Source organism: Pleurodeles waltl, chromosome 2_2 (genome assembly GCF_031143425.1).
Source record: "Pleurodeles waltl isolate 20211129_DDA chromosome 2_2, aPleWal1.hap1.20221129, whole genome shotgun sequence".
Taxonomy (NCBI): Eukaryota; Metazoa; Chordata; class Amphibia; order Caudata; family Salamandridae; genus Pleurodeles; species Pleurodeles waltl.
In genome coordinates this window covers 1,192,006,930-1,192,021,437 of record NC_090439.1, presented here as the reverse complement: position 1 = coordinate 1,192,021,437, position 14,508 = coordinate 1,192,006,930, and positions in this window count along the sequence as shown.

Genomic DNA, 14,508 nt, shown 5'->3' with positions numbered 1-14,508 from the left:
GGTGCAGGTCAGGGGAGTGGTCACTCCCCTTTCCTTTGTCCAGTTTCGCGCCAGAGCAGGGGCTAAGGGGTCCCTGAACCGGTGTAGACTGGCTTATGCAGAATTGGGCACCTCTGTGCCCAACAAAGCATTTCCAGAGGCTGGGGGAGGCTACTCCTCCCCTGCCTTCACACCATTTTCCAAAGGGAGAGGGTGTCACACCCTCTCTCAGAGGAAGTTCTTTGTTCTGCCATCCTGGGCCAGGCCTGGCTGGACCCCAGGAGGGCAGATGCCTGTCTGAGGGGTTGGCAGCAGCAGCAGCTGCAGAGAAACCCCAGGAAGGGCAGTGTGGCAGTACCAGGGTCTGTGCTACAGACCACTGGGATTATGGAATTGTACCAACAATGCCAGGATGGCATAGAGGGGGCAATTCCATGATCATAGACATGTTACATGGCCATATTCGGAGTTACCATGGTGAAGCTACATATAGGTAGTGACCTATATGTAGTGCACGCGTGTAATGGTGTCCCCGCACTCACAAAGTTCAGTGAATTGGCTCTGAACAATGTGGGGGCACCTTGGCTAGTGCCAGGGTGCCCTCACACTAAGTAACTTTGCACCTAACCTTTACCAGGTAAAGGTTAGACATATAGGTGACTTATAAGTTACTTAAGTGCAGTGTAAAATGGCTGTGAAATAACGTGGACGTTATTTCACTCAGGCTGCAGTGGCAGGCCTGTGTAAGAATTGTCAGAGCTCCCTATGGGTGGCAAAAGACATGCTGCAGCCCATAGGGATCTCCTGGAACCCCAATACCCTGGGTACCTCAGTACCATATACTAGGGGATTATAAGGGTGTTCCAGTAAGCCAATGTAAATTGGAAAAAATGGTCACTAGCCTGTCAGTGACAATTTGGAAAGAAATGAGAGAGCATAACCACTGAGGTTCTGATTAGCAGAGCCTCAGTGAGACAGTTAGTCACTACACAGGTAACACATACAGGCACACTTATGAGCACTGGGGCCCTGGGTTACCAGGGTCCCAGTGACACATACAACTAAAACAACATATATACAGTGAAAAATGGGGGTAACATGCCAGGCAAGATGGTACTTTCCTACAGTAGGGAAGAATCCTTCTTTGGAATTGTTGCTTAACATGCTTAGAGAACAAGATAAGGCCAGAAGGGCCCCATCTGTTGAAAAAGTAGCTAATGGTTCCCAATCTGTTCCAGGGACTCCCCTAGGAAAAGATTCAGGAAAGAAACTTCCTAGCCTGCCCATTACTAGACAGTCTAGCATAGTTGGTACTGATGTAGAGTCACACCATACAGATGGTGTTGTCTCACATCATAGCAAGAGTATTCCTTCTCACCACAGTAGAAGTGATGTTTCTGTTAACCAAGCTGTTAGGGTGCCTTCTGTAAGGGACAGGTCTCCTTCTGTCCATTCTCACCATACTTCTGTTTCAAGGCATGTCCCTCCCACCCACCCTGATGACAGAATGTTAGAAAGGGAGCTCAATAGATTGAGAGTGGAACAAACCAGACTGAAGCTCAAGAAGCAACAGCTGGATTTGGATAGACAGACCTTAGAAGTAGAGAAGGAAAGACAGAAGTTGGGTTTAGAAACCCATGGTGGCAGCAGCAGTATTCCCCATAGTCATCCTGCAAAAGAGCATGATTCCAGGAATCTGCACAAGATAGTTCCCCCTTATAAGGAGGGGGATGACATTAACAAGTGGTTTGCTGCACTTGAGAGGGCCTGTGCTGTACAGGATGTCCCTCAAAGGCAGTGGGCTGCTATCCTATGGCTATCATTTAGTGGAAAAGGTAGGGATAGGCTCCTTACTGTAAAAGAAAATGAAGCCAATGATTACAAAGTTCTTAAGAATGCACTCCTGGATGGTTATGGCTTAACCACTGAACAATACATGATAAAGTTCAGAGAGACCAAAAAGGAGTCTTCACAAGACTGGGTTGATTTCATTGACCATTCAGTGAAGGCCTTGGAGGGGTGGTTACATGGCAGTAAAGTTACTGATTATGACAGCCTGTATAACTTGATCCTGAGAGAGCATATCCTTAATAATTGTGTGTCTGATTTGTTGCACCAGTACTTGGTGGACTCTGATCTGACCTCTCCCCAAGAATTGGGAAAGAAGGCAGACAAATGGGTCAGAACAAGGGTGAACAGAAAAGTTCATACAGGGGGTGACAAAGATGGCAATAAGAAGAAGGATGGTAAGTCTTCTGACAAGGGTGGGGACAAATCAAAAAATGAGTCTTCATCAGGCCCACAAAAACACTCTGGTGGGGGTGGTGGGTCCAAATCCTCTTCCAATCAAAACAAAGAAAAGAAACCATGGTGGTATTTATGTAAAATAAAAGGCCATTGGACAACAGATCCCAGTTGTCCAAAGAAAAGCACCAAGCCTCCTACCACTATAACCCCTACTGCTACACCTAGTGTCACTACTAATAGCAGTGGTGGTGGGAGCAAACCTACTAATAGCCAATCTAAGGGAGTAGCTGGGCTCACCTTTGGTAACTTAGTTGGGGTTGGTCTGATTAGGGAGACCACAGAGGCTGTGTTAGTCTCTGAGGGGGCTATTGATTTAGCCACCTTGGTTGCTTGTCCCCTTAACATGGATAAGTACAAGCAACTACCCCTAATAAATGGTGTTGAGGTTCAGGCCTACAGGGACACAGGTGCCAGTGTCACAATGGTGATAGAGAAACTGGTCCACACTGAACAACACCTACTTGGTCACCAGTACCAAGTAACCGATGCTCACAACAACACCCTTAGCCACCCCATGGCTGTTGTAAATCTCAACTGGGGGGGGGGTTACTGGCCCAAAGAAAGTTGTGGTTGCCTCAGATTTACCTGTAGACTGTCTATTAGGGAATGATTTAGAGACATCAGCTTGGGCAGAAGTGGAGTTGGAGGCTCATGCAGCAATGCTGGGCATTCCAGGGCATATTTATGTTTTGACAAGGGCTCAGGCCAAAAAGCAAAAAAGACAGGGAAACTTGGATCCTGGAACAGTGGACCAAGTGCTCCTTAAAGCTAGGGCTAGTAGAAGTAAAGCACTACCTACTATCCCTCCCTCTACAGTGGATTCTTGTTCTGAGGAAGAAGAATTTCCACCCTGTGCAGAACCTACACCAGAGGAGCTGGAAGCAGACACTGCTGAGCTTTTGGGTGAAGGGGGGCCTGCCAGGGAGGAGCTGAGTGTGGCACAGCAGACCTGTCCCACACTAGAGGGTCTAAGACAGCAAGCTGTCAAACAAGCAAATGGGGATGTCAGTGACTCTCACAGAGTTTACTGGGAGGACAACCTCTTGTACACTGAAGCAAGGGATCCAAAACCTGGAGCTGCCAGGAGATTAATGATTCCTCAGGAGTACAGAAAGCTCCTTCTAACTCTTGCTCACGACATTCCCCTTGCTGGACATTTGGGGCAAATTAAAACGTGGGACAGGCTTGTTCCCTTGTTTCATTGGCCTAGAATGTCAGAGGACACAAAAGATTTTTGTAAGTCCTGTGAAACCTGTCAAGCCAGTGGCAAGACAGGTGGCACTCCAAAGGCACCCCTTATTCCACTGCCTGTGGTTGGGGTTCCCTTTGAAAGGGTAGGGGTTGACATAGTTGGCCCCCTTGACCCTCCTACTGCTTCAGGCAATAGGTTTATCTTGGTGGTAGTAGACCATGCCACCAGATATCCTGAAGCAATTCCTCTAAGGACCACTACAGCTCCTGCAGTGGCAAAGGCCCTCCTGGGAATATTTTCCAGGGTGGGCTTCCCAAAAGAGGTAGTTTCAGACAGAGGAAGCAATTTCATGTCTGCATACTTAAAGGCCATGTGGAAGGAGTGTGGTGTGACATACAAGTTCACCACACCCTATCATCCACAAACAAATGGACTGGTGGAGAGATTTAACAAAACTCTCAAAGGCATGATTATGGGACTCCCTGAAAAACTCCGCAGGAGATGGGATATCCTTCTACCATGCCTCCTTTTTGCTTACAGGGAGGTACCCATAAAGGAGTGGGCTTCAGCCCCTTTGAACTTCTTTTTAGACACCCTGTGAGAGATCCACTAACACTTGTCAAGGAGGGTTGGGAACAACCTTTAAAAGCTCCAAAGCAAGATATTGTGGAATATGTACTTGGCCTCAGATCAAGGATGGCTGAGTACATGAAAAAGGCCAGTAAAAACCTTAAGGCCACCCAAGAGCTCCAGAAGCAATGGCATGACCAGAAGGCTGTTTTGGTTCAGTACCAACCAGGGCAGAAAGTGTGGGTCTTGGAGCCTGTGGCCCCAAGAGCACTCCAAGATAAATGGAGTGGACCCCACACAATTGTTGAGAAAAAGGGTGAAGTCACCTACTTAGTTGACTTAGGCACTGCCAGGAGTCCCCTTAGGGTGCTCCATGTCAATCGCCTGATACCCTACTATGACAGGGCTGATCTCACCCTGCTCATGGCAACTGATGAGGGAAAGGAAGAAGACAGTGATCCTCTACCTGATCTCTTCTCTTCCACAGAACAAGATGCTCTAGTGGAAGGTGTTGTACTGGCAAATTGTCTTACTGCTTAGCAGAAAGATCACTGCATTAATCTCCTGGGTCAGTTTTCTGAACTCTTCTCTACTGTGCCAGGTACCACTTCTTGGTGTGAGCACACTATAGATACTGGAGACAGCTTGCCTGTCAAAAGTAAGATCTATAGGCAGCCTGACCATGTCAGAGACTGCATAAAGCAAGAGGTGCAGAAAATGTTAGAACTGGGAGTGGTTGAGCACTCTGAAAGTCCATGGGCTTCTCCCGTGCTACTTGTACCAAAACCCCATTCCAAAGATGGAAAGAAGGAAATGCGGTTTTGTGTAGACTACAGAGGTCTCAACCAGGTAACCAAAACTGATGCTCACCCTATACCCAGGGCAGATGAGCTCATAGATACACTGGCATCTGCCAAGTATCTAAGCACTTTTGATTTGACTGCAGGGTATTGGCAGATCAAATTATCAGAAGATGCTAAACCTAAAACTGCATTTTCAACCATTGGAGGCCATTACCAATTCACAGTAATGCCTTTTGGATTGAAAAATGCACCTGCCACTTTTCAGAGGTTGGTGAACACAGTCCTGCAAGGGCTGGAAGCTTTCAGTGCAGCATATTTGGACGATATAGCTGTCTTTAGCTCCAGTTGCAATGATCACCTGGTCCACCTATGGAAAGTTTTAGAGGCCCTGCAAAGGCAGGCCCCACTATCAAGGCTTCAAAGTGCCAGATAGGGCAGGGAAAGGTGCTTTATCTGGGACACCTTGTTGGTGGGGAACAGATTGCACCACTTCAGGGGAAAATCCAAACAATTATTCATTGGGTTCCCCCTACCACTCAAACTCAGGTGAGAGCCTTCTTAGGCCTCACTGGGTACTACAGGAGGTTCATTAAGAACTATGGCGCCATTGCAGCCCCTCTTAATGACCTCACATCCAAGAAAATGCCTAAAAAGGTATTATGGACAGCAAACTGTCAGAAAGCTTTTGAGGAGCTGAAGCAGGCCATGTGCTCTGCACCTGTCCTGAAAAGCCCTTGTTACTCTAAAAAATTCTATATCCAAACTGATGCATCTGAATTAGGAGTAGGGGCAGTCCTATCACAACTTAATTCTGAGGGCCAGGATCAACCTGTTGCTTTTATTAGTAGGAGGTTGACCCCTAGAGAAAACCGTTTGTCTGCCACTTTGCTGTGGTCTGGGCACTGAAGAAGTTGAGGCCATACCTGTTTGGCACTCACTTCTTTGTTCAGACAGACCACAAACCTCTACTTTGGCTAAAACAAATGAAAGGTGAAAATCCTAAATTGTTGAGGTGGTCCATATCCCTACAGGGAATGGACTATACAGTGGAACATAGACCTGGGAGTAGCTACTCCAATGCAGATGGACTCTCCAGATATTTCCACTTAGACAATGAAGACCCATCAGGGAATGACTAGTCTTATTGTCCTTCGTTTGGGGGGGGGTTGTGTAGGAAAGTACCATCTTGCCTCGCATGTTACCCCAATTTTTTCACTGTATATATGTTGTTTTAGTTGTATGTGTCACTGGGACCCTGCCAGCCAGGGCCCCAGTGCTCATAAGTGTGCCTGACTGTGTTACCTGTGTTATGACTAACTGTCTCACTGAGGCTCTGCTATCCACAAACTCAGTGGTTATGCTCTCTCATTTCTTTCAAATTGTCACTAACAGGCTAGTGACCAATTTTACCAATTTACATTGGCTTACTGGAACACCCTTATAATTCCCTAGTATATGGTACTGAGGTACCCAGGGTATTGGGGTTCCAGGAGATCCCTATGGGCTGCAGCATTTCTTTTGCCACCCATAGGGAGCTCTGACAATTCTTACACAGGCCTGCTACTGCAGCCTGAGTGAAATAACGTCCACGTTATTTCACAGCCATTTACCACTGCACTTAAGTAACTTATACGTCACCTATAAGTCTAACCTTTACCTGGTAAAGGTTAGGTGCAAAGTTACTTAGTGTGAGGGCACCCTGGCACTAGCCAAGGTGCCCCCACATTGTTCAGGGCAAATTCCCCGGACATTGTGAGTGCGAACACCATTACACGCGTGCACTACATATAGGTCACTACCTATATGTAGCTTCACAATGGTAACTCCGAATATGGCCATGTAACATGTCTATGATCATGGAATTGCCCCATCTATGCCATCCTGGCATAGTTGGCACAATCCCATGATCCCAGTGGTCTGTAGCACAGACCCTGGTACTGCCAAACTGCCTTTTTCAGGGGTTTCACTGCAGCTGCTGCTGCTGCCAACCCCTCAGACAGGTTTCTGCCCTCCTGGGGTCCAGCCAGGCTTGTCCCAGGATGGCAGAACAAAGGACTTCCTCTGAGAGAGGGTGTTACACCCTCTCCCTTTGGAAAATAGTGTGAAGGCAGGGTAGGAGTAGCCTTCCCCAGCCTCTGGAAATGTTTTCATGGGCACAGATGGTGCCCATTTCTGCATAAGCCAGTCTACACCGGTTCAGGGAAACCTCAGCCCTGCTCTGGCGCGAAACTGGACAAAGGAAAGGGGAGTGACCACTCCCCTGACCTGCTCCTCCCCTGGGAGGTGCCCAGAGCTCCTCCAGTGTGCTCCAGACCTCTGCCATCTTGGAAACAGAGGTGCTGCTGGCACACTGGACTGCTCTGAGTGGCCAGGGCCAGCAGGTGACGTCAGAGACTCCTTCTGATAGGCTCCTTCAGGTTTTGCTAGCCTATCCTCTCTCCTAAGTAGCCAAACCCTCTTTTCTGGCTATTTAGGGTCTCTGCTTTGGGGATGTCTTTAGATAACGAATGCAAGAGCTCATCAGAGTTCCTCTGCATCTCTCTCTTCACCTTCTGCCAAGGAATCGACTGCTGACCGCGCTGGAAGCCTGCAAAACTGCAACAAAGTAGCAAAGACGACTACTGCAACTCTGTAACGCTGATCCTGCCGCCTTCTCGACTGTTTTCCTGGTGGTGCATGCTGTGGGGGTAGTCTGCCTCCTCTCTGCACTAGAAGCTCCGAAGAAATCTCCTGTGGGTCGACGGAATCGTCCCCCTGCTACCGCAGGCACCAAAGAACTGCATCACCGGTCCCCTGGGTCTCCTCTCAGCATGACGAGCGAGGTCCCTTGAATCCAGCAACTGTGTCCAAGTTACTCCCACAGTCCAGTGACTCTTCAGTCCAAGTTTGGTGGAGGTAAGTCCTTGCCTCCCTACGCCAGACTGCATTGCTGGGAACCGCGACTTTTGCAGCTACTACGGCCTCTGTACACTTCCGGCGGAAATCCTTTGTGCACAGCCAAGCCTGGGTCCATGGCACTCTAACCCGCATTGCACGACTTTCTAAGTTGGTCTCCGGTGACGTGGGACTCCTTTGTGCAACTTCAGGTGAGCACCATTTCACTCTACTTCGTAGTGCCTGTTCCGGCACTTCTACAGGTGCTGCCTGCTCTGAGAGGGCTCTTTTTCTTGCTCGATGATCCCTCTGTTCCCAGACGCAATTGGCGACATCCTGGTCCCTCTTGGGCCACAGCAGCATCCAAAAACCTTAACCGCATGATTTGCAGCTTGCAAGGCTTGTTGGCGTTCTTTCGGCTGGAAAACACTTCGGCGCGACTCTCCACAGCATGGGGGATCCATCCTCCAAAGGGGAAGTCTCTAGCTCTTGTCGTTCCTGCAGAATCCTCAGCTTCTACTGTCCAGTAGCAGCTTCTTTGCACCCACAGCTGGCATTTCCTGGGCTTCTGCCCATCTCCGACTTGCTTGTGACTTTTTGACTTGGTCCACTTGTTCCACAGGTACCCTCGACTGGAAATCCATCATTGTTGCATTGCTGGTTTGTGTCTTTCCTGCAGAATTCCCCTATCACGACTTCCATGTCCTTCGGGGAACTTTAGTGCACTTTGAACTCACTTTTCAGGGTCTTGGGGTGGGCTATTTTTCTAACCCTCACTATTTTCTAATAGTCCCAGCGACCCTCTACAAGGTCACATAGGTTTGGGGTCCATTCGTGGTTCGCATTCCACTTTTGGAGTATATGATTTGTGTTGCCCCTATCCCTATGTGTCCCCATTGCATCCTATTGTAACTATACATTGTTTGCACTGTTTTCTAAGACTATACTGCATATTTTTGGTATTGTGTACATATATCTTGTGTATATTTGCCATCCTCATACTTAGGGTACACTCTGAGATACTTTGGCATATTGTCATAAAAATAAAGTACCTTTATTTTTTGTATATCTGTGTATTGTGTTTTCTTATGATATTGTGCAAGTGACACTAGTGGTACTGTAGGAGCTTCACTCGTCTCCTAGTTCAGCCTAAGCTGCTCTGCTAAGCTACCATTATCCATCAGCCTATGCTGCTAGACACCCTATACACTAATAAGGGATAACTGGGCCTGGTGCAAGGTGTAAGTACCCCTTGGTACTCACTACAAGCGAGTCCAGCCTCCTACACTGTCTGATACCACCTCTTTTGGGAAGCCCACCCTGGAAAAGATTACCAGGAGGGCCTTTGCCACTGCAGGAGCTGTAGTGGTCCTTAGAGGAATTGCTTCAGGATATCTGGTGGCATGGTCCACTACCACCAAGATAAACCTATTGCCTGAAGCAGTAGGAGGGTCAAGGGGGCCAACTATGTCAACCCCTACCCTTTCAAAGGGAACCCCAACCACAGGTAGTGGAATAAGGGGTGCCTTTGGGGTGCCACCTGTCTTGCCACTGGCTTGACAGGTTTCACAGGACTTACAAAATTCCTTTGTGTCCTCTGACATTCTAGGCCAATGAAACAAAGGAACAAGCCTGTCCCAAGTTTTCATTTGCCCTAAATGTCCAGCTAAGGGAATGTCGTGGGCTAGAGTTAGGAGGAACTCTCTGTATTGCTGAGGAATCACCAATCTCCTGGCAGCTCCAGGTTTTGGATCCCTTGCTTCAGTATACAAGAGGTTGTCCTCCCAGTAAACTCTGTGAGAGTCACTGACATCCCCATTTGCTTGTTTGACAGCTTGCTGTCTTAGACCCTCTAGTGTGGGACAGGTCTGCTGTGCCACACTCAGCTCCTCCCTGGCAGGCCCCCCTCCACCCAAAAGCTCAGCAGTGTCTGCTTCCAGCTCCTCTGGTGTAGGTTCTGCACACAGTGGAAATTCTTCTTCCTCAGAAGATGAATCCACTGTAGAGGGAGGGATAGTATGTAGTGTTTTACCTTTACTAACCCTAGCTTTAGGGAGCACTTGGTCCATTCTTCCAGGATCCAAGTCACCCTGTCCTTTTTGCTTTTTGGCCTGAGCCCTGGTTAAAGCAAAATTATGCCCTGGAATGCCCTGCATTGCTGCATGAGCCTCCAACTCCACTTCTGCCCAAGCTGATGTCTCTAAATTGTTCCCTAGTAGACAGTCTACAGGTAAATCTAAGGCAACCACAACTTAGGACCAGTAACCCCCCCCCCCCAGTTGAGATTCACAACAGCCATGGGGTGGCTAAGAGTGTTGTTATGAGCATCAGTCACTTGGTACTGGTGACCAAGTAGGTGTTGTTCAGGGTGGACCAGTTTCTCTCTTACCATTGTAACACTGGCACCTGTGTCCCTGTAGGCCTGAACCTCAACACCATTTATTAGGGGAAGTTGCTTGTACTTATCCATATTAAGGGGACAAGCAACCAAGGTGGCCAAATCAATGGTCCCCTCAGAGACTAACACAGCCTCTGTGGTCTCCCTAACAAGACCAACCCCAACTAAATTGCCAAAAGTGAGCCCAGCTACTCCCTTGGATTGGCTATTAGTAGGTTTGCTCCCACCACCACTGCTATTACTAGGGGCACGAGGTGTAGCAGCAGGGGTTGTAGTGGTAGGAGGCTTGCTGCTTTTCTTTGGGCAACTGGGATCAGTTGTCCAATGGCCTTTTATTTTACAGAAATAGCACCATGGTTTCTTTTCTTTATTTTGATTTGAAGAGGATTTGGGTCCACCACCCCCACCAGAGTGTTTTTGTGGGCCTGATGAAGACTCATTTTTAGATTTGTCCCCACCCTTGTCAGAAGACTTACCATCCTTCTTCTTGCCATCCTTGTCACCCCTGTATGAACTTTTCTGTTCACCCTTGTTCTGACCCATTTGTCTGCCTTCTTTCCCAATTCTTGGGGAGAGGTCAGATCAGAGTCTACCAGGTACTGGTGTAACAAATCAGACACACAATTATTAAGAATATGCTCTCTCAGGATTAAGTTATACAGGCTTTCATAGTCAGAAACTTTACTGCCATGTAACCACCCCTCCAAGGCCTTCACTGAATGGTCAACAAAGTCTACCCAGTCTTGTGAAGACTCCTTTTTGGTTTCTCTGAACTTGATCCTGTACTGTTCAGTGGTTAAGCCATAACCATCAAGGAGTGCATTCTTAAGAACTGTAAAATCATTGGCATCACTTTCCTTAACAGTAAGGAGCCTATCCCTACCCTTTCCACTGAAAGATAGCCATAGGATAGCAGCCCACTGCCTTTGAGGGACCCCCTGTACATTACAGGCCCTCTCAAGTGCAGCAAACCACTTGTTAATGTCATCCCCCCTCCTTGTAAGGGGGAACTATCTTGTGCAGATTCCTAGAATCATGCTCTTTTACAGGATTACTATCTGTAATACTGTAATACTGCTGCTGCCACCATGGGGTCCAAACCCCAACCTCTGTCTTTCTTTTTCTAAATCAAATGCTTGCCTATCTAAATACAGCTGTTGCTTCTTGAGCTTCAGCCTGGATTCTTCCATTCTCAATTTATTGAGCTCTCTTTCTAACACTCTGTCATCAGGGTGGGTGGGTTGGGCATGCCTTGACACAGAAGAATGGTGAGAATGAACAGAGGGAGACCTGTCCCTAACAGATGGCACTCTAACAACCTGGCCTAAAGGAGCTATCTCTATACTATGATGAGAACTCGCCTCAGTAGCAGCCCTCCTAGGTGGTCTGCTAATTGGCAGGTTGGGAAGGTTCCCTTCTAAATCCTTTACTGGGGGTGCCCCAGAATCAGAGTGGGAACCATCAGCTAATCTCTCACCAGAGGTGCCAACATTGGTCTTATCTTGTTCAATGAGCATATTAACTAACAGTTCTCTTGAGGGATTCTTCCCTACCCCTAAACCTCTTTCAACGCAGAGACTCCTTGCTCCTTTCCAGCTAAGGTGATCATAAGCATGTTTGGTCAGATCAACAGTTTGACCTGTGCTAGACATTATAGAAAGGGTTTAAGGGACAGAAAAAGAAAGAAAAAGTTTCAGAACTTTTTAAAGAACAGGAAAAAAATTTTTTTCAACTTTTAAGAACTTTTTGAAAGTTTTAGAGGTACTTTTCAGCACTTAGCAAAAGAGTAAGAGAAGAAAAGCAAAACTTTTTCGTTAGGTGTACATACACTGAACTGGCTTTGTATATTTTTCTCTTATGAAAAGTACAAAATGACAAAGTGGTAAGTAGTTGCAAGTACTTATCCCACCGCTGCACAACCAATGTAGGAGGCTGGCCTGGCTTGTAGTGGGTACCAATAGGTACTTAGACCTTGCACCAGGGCCAGGTATCCCTTATTAGTGTAGAGGGGTGTCTAGCAGCTTAGGCTGATAGAAAAGGTAGCTTAGCAGAGCAGCTTAGGCTGAACTAGGAGACGAGTGAAGCTCCTACAGTACCACTAGTGTCATATGCCCAATATCATAAGAAAACACAATACACAGATATACTAAAAATAAAGGTACTTTATTTTTATGAGAATATGCCGAAGTATCTCAGTGAGTACCCTCAGTATGAGGATAGCAAATATACACAAGATATATGTACACAATACCAAAATATGCAGTAATAGCAATAGAAAACAGTGCAAGCAATGTAAAGTCACAGTAAAATGCAATGGGGGCACATAGGGATAGGGGCAACACAACCCATATACTCTAGAAGTGGAATGCGAACCACGAATGGACCCCAAACCTATGTGACCTTGTAGAGGGTCGCTGGGACTGTAAGAAAACAGTGAGGGTTAGAAAAACAGCCCACCCCAAGACCCTGAAAAGTGGGTGCAAAGTGCACCTAAGTTCCCCAAAGAGCACAGAAGTAGTGATAGAGGAGTTCTGCCAGGAAGAATAAACACCAGCAATGCAACAACAGTCGATTTCCGGACCTAAGTACCTGTAAGACAAGGGGACCAAGTCCAATAGTCACGACAGTGTCAAGAGTGGGCAGGAGCCCAGGAAATACCCGCTGAGGGTGCAAGGAATCTGCCACCCGTTGGAAGAAGCTTGGAGTTCTGCAAGAAAGAAGAGAGCTAGAGACTTTTCCTTTGGAAGACGGATGTCCCACGTCGCGATGAAGCTTGCAGATGTGTTTCCACGCAGAAAGACGGCAAACAAGCCTTGCTAGCTGCAAGGGTCGTGGTAGAGGTTTTTGGATGCTGCTGTGGCCCAGGAGAGACCAGGAAGTTGCCTCTTGGAGGAGGAGACAGAGGGGGCGATCAGCAACTCAGGGAGCCCTCCCAGAAGCAGGCAGCACCCGCAGAAGTACCTGAACAGGCACTTGGAAGGAAAGTGAACCGGAGTCCACCCAAAGTCACAAAAGGGAGTCCCACCACGCCGGAGGACAACTAAGAAGGTTTTTCACTGCAGGAAGAAGTGTTGGGGACCCAGGCTTGGCTGTGCATGAAGGAAATACTGGAAGAGTGCACAGGAGCCGGAGCAGCTGCAAATCACGCGGTACCCAGCAATGCAGTCTAGCGTGGGGAGGCAAGGACTTACCTCCACCAAACTTGGACTGAAGAGTCACTGGACTGTGGAAGTCACTTGGACAGGGTTGCTGAGTTCCAGGGACCACACTCGTTGTGCTGAGAGGGGACCCAGAGTACCAGTAATGCAGTCTTTTGGTGCCTGCGGTTGCAGGGGGGAAGATTCCGTCGACCCACGGGAGATTTCTTCAGAGATCCTGGTGCAGGGAGGAGGCAGGCTACCCCCAGAGCATGCACCACCTGGAAACAGTCGAGAAAGCCAGCAGGATGAGGCGATACAAGGTTGCTAGTAGTCGTCTTGCTACTTTGTTGCGGTTTTGCAGGCGTCCTGAGCAGTCAGCGGTCGATCGTTTGGTAGAAGGTGACGAGGGAGATGCAGAGGAACTCTAGTGAGCTCTTGCATTCGTTATCTGGTGAGATCCCCAAAGCAGAGACCCTAAATAGCCAGAAAAGGAGGTTTGCCTACCTAGGAAGGAGGATTGGCTACCAAGAGAGGTAAGAGCCTATCAGAAGGAGCCTCTGACGTCACCTGCTGGCACTGGCCACTCAGAGCAGTCCAGTGTGCCACAGACACCTCTGTTTCCAAGATGGCAGAGGTCTGGGACACACTGGAGGAGCTCTGGGCACCTCCCCTGGGAGGTGCAGGTCAGGGGAGTGGTCACTCCCCTTTTCTTTGTCCAGTTTCACGCCAGAGCAGGGCTGGGGGATCCCTGAACCAGTGTAGACTGGCTTATGCAGAGATGGGCACCATCTGTGCCCATCAAAGCATTTCCAGAGGCTGGGGGAGGCTACTCCTCCCCAGCCTTCACACCTATTTCTAAAGGGAGAGGGTGTTACACCCTCTCTCAGAGGAAACCCTTTGTTCTGCCTTCCTGGTCCTGGGCTGCCTGGACCCCAGGAGGGCAGAAACCTGTCTGAGGGGTTGGCAGCAGCTGCAGTGGAGACCCCGCAAAGGCAGTTTGGCTGTACCCGGGTTCTGTGCTAGAGACCCGGGGGATCATGGAATTGTCCCCCAATGCCAGAATGGCATTGGGGTGACAATTCCATGATCTTAGACATGTTACATGGCCATGTTCGGAGTTACCATTGTGACGCTGTACATAGGTAGTGACCTATGTACAGTGCACGCGTGTAATGGTGTCCCCGCACTCACAAAGTCCGGGGAATTTGCCCTGAACGATGTGGGGGCAACTTGGCTAGTGCCAGG